This window comes from Capsicum annuum, chromosome 9 (genome assembly GCF_002878395.1).
Source record: "Capsicum annuum cultivar UCD-10X-F1 chromosome 9, UCD10Xv1.1, whole genome shotgun sequence".
NCBI lineage: Eukaryota > Viridiplantae > Streptophyta > Magnoliopsida > Solanales > Solanaceae > Capsicum > Capsicum annuum.
The window spans coordinates 168,382,025-168,385,267 of record NC_061119.1 but is presented as its reverse complement, the minus strand read 5'-3'; positions in this window follow the sequence as shown (position 1 = coordinate 168,385,267).

Here is a 3,243-nt window from a genome sequence, read left to right as displayed (position 1 = left end):
CCATTCCTCACCTTTAACCAAGTTAGAAAACCAGAGATGTATTGAGGAACACATACCTACGCATGAATTTCTGGATCAAAGAACTAACGCAAACCCTTGGACTCCATGTCCACTTCCGCATCCCAAATGGCTTTCTCGGACTTTTAGTTCAACCATGGAACCTTTACCGAAGCCATACCTTTTGTTTGCAACCGGTGAACTTACCGATCCAAGATCCTTAAAGAGATAAGAATCCGAGATACCAATTCCAACTACAGGAACCAACCAACCAAGGACCATCGACACCTTACCTCCCTACAATACATGGATTACCGAGTGAATAGACTCATGCTAGAGAGCAAGTCCAATCCAACTTAGAATTTACCAAGACACCTCACTAGGAGAGCTTAAGTCTACTCTACACCACCAATTCTATGTTCAAGCCTATCCAAAGCACAAAGAAGTTAACTTAAGCCACCGGGCTCTACTCCTTACATTTCTCTCAAAACACTATTCTTCCTTCATCACCTTTATAATATTGAAACTATGTGTAAAGGATATTAGCAAAACCATATCAAACCATTTATAACCAAAATCCCCAACCTTTGAATGAACACCAAAATCATGCAAAAATGAAACCATGAAACATTCATAAAAACTATGCCTTACCAAACCCAATACAACCATGGGCACATCTACCAACCACAACAATTCAAGCCTATTGCCTACATGCCCATGTTATGATCTATCCATTAAAAGATCTAGCACTCTCTATTTTTACACAAGGATTTTCACCACCAATTCCTTTCCTAACCAATTCTCATGAAAACAACATTACCTTACTTTCAAACCTTAACTCTAGTAGCCACCCTAGACTCTCCCCCACTTAGGAACTTCTACATTCCCCATTGAAAAATATCACCATGCTTCCCAAGTCACTACCATCCTAGAACAAGAAAAATCCTTAAGGAATCGAAGTACAAAAGTTATTAATGATACCCAAGGCAAGACAAAGACCCCCGAAACAAGACATGACACCATAGGCACGAAGTAATTCATAACAACCACCTGGACCAAAATGAAGAACCATCACGACAAAACCATACCACAAAATAAGTCCTTAGAAATAGACTTACAAAGAAACACAACAACATATACCATGAGTAACTTAACATAAGGTCAAGACTCATATCCAGGAAATAAGGCAAATGTAAGATGTGAACCTCAAGCTTAAGTGCTATAAGAATGCCTACAACACTAGTAGGGTACTTCTCTTAACCAGTAGAAGAGAATCACTAAAATATGCAACCCGACCTTTCCTTGAACCTCACCACTAAAGAAAATTTAAGGCTAATCATCAACCTTCACCCCATTACTTATACAATTACAACACTCCACCCTAATGGGTGTCACCGAGGGCGTACACTAGAGACACTTGGTTTTCCTATACCCAAAACCTCATTTAACCAAATGCTACCTTGAGCCTGACATAGATATGCAAAAATCATGAGACCCAATTAACTCCAAGGTTTCCAATTAAACCAAAACCATTTCAAAATCAAACCATGGCCACCAAGGCCTTTTCAAAAACATTTGAATCTAACAAAAACCAATTATTGATTCCTTTAACCATTTATACAATGCAAAGATTTAAGAGTGGTCAGACCATGTGACAAAATTATATTCAATGGTAATTTCAAAATCAATTTGAAGGCATAAAATTGTCTAGGACCAAAACTGAGTAATTGGGGTATCCATACTACCCCAAAATTCATTTACCATTCCCATGCATCCCACAATGTTCATAAACATTAGTAAAACATAAACAATGCATCATAATCCATGAAAAATCAATTAAATGAGTAATTTTTCAAAATACTCAATTTTCCCAAAATCCATTTTTGAAGCTATGAATTTAGAAATAAATTTTAGGCCCACAAAAAAGTACAAGTATAGGGACAAAGATACGTGCAAGCTCCATGATTTAACCTATTAAATAACTAGATCCCCACTCCCTCTGTTCAACCTGAACATCCGGCCTATCAGTCATAACTTTCCTACTATTATAATCCCCAAGTTATTAATATCATCAAACCTACCAATTTATCTCTGCAATTTCTGTATTGCTATCCCGAGCTATTATACCCCCTTATCAAAATCAAACATCTAAGATTCACACTTATTGTCTATTAACCGCCATGCACTACTATCAAAGTACCCCATATAAAATAAAATGCACAAATAAGGTCCTCTCCCACTAGAAGAACACCCTAAATTCCTTAGTCACCCTCTGAAAACTTACTCATTCCTAGGTTAAACCATCCCCTTTACGCAAAAATGAAAACACTCTACAGAGAAATATTAAAACTGATAAAACCTTCACCTAAGAGATCTTTTAATCACTCTTCGGGCTCCATTAACCCAATCAAAACCATTCCATAAAGAAAGAATAGAAATTTGGACAAATATCCAAAACAAGAACAACCCCAAACCAACCTCCCCATTAGAAATTCACCATGAGGGTCAACAGAAAGGACCCCAGGAAAATCATCCACCACCGAAAATAAACCAAAAATGGACTTTTTCATTTAGAATCTTCAACTCGGGCCAAAAAATAAAGACATCCCTTCTAAAACCAACCTTTGAGTTTCAAGATATGATACAACTATTTCCCTTAATGGATAGGGAATAAAACCATCCCTCCATCCCATAATCGACTCACCAGGAAGCTTAACAAGTCTAAAAATCTAATAATGAAATGCATGAGTGCAACCAATCCATTCCCGAATGACATCAAAATTCACCACATCCGAGTCAAACAATTTCACCAAGAACCTGTTATTACTAACAGATACACAATACCCCCATAGACTCTTTTGGCAATTGCGGAGTCACCTACCAAGTTGGAAAAAGAAAAACAAGAGAGTTTTGAAACAACCTTTGGGACCAAAACCAAAATACACAACCACATATGGGGTCACACAAGAGAGAGGACCCCAAACCAAATAAACCACACACACCACAAAGAAAAGAGTTTTGAACATACCAATGTCAGAGACAAAAGTAGCCCTCAATACCCAACTTTCCCAAGCAGCAACCCTTATGGAACACTCTCATTTATCAAGGAAACCGTGACTCCTTACCTTTCCTCTTTTTGACCTTACCGCATTTCTCCTCGTACTAATATGATAGGACTGGTATGATAAATTTTTCACCATTTGGGTCAATGGATTATTAGAGTGAAAAAACTCGGTATTAGTAACC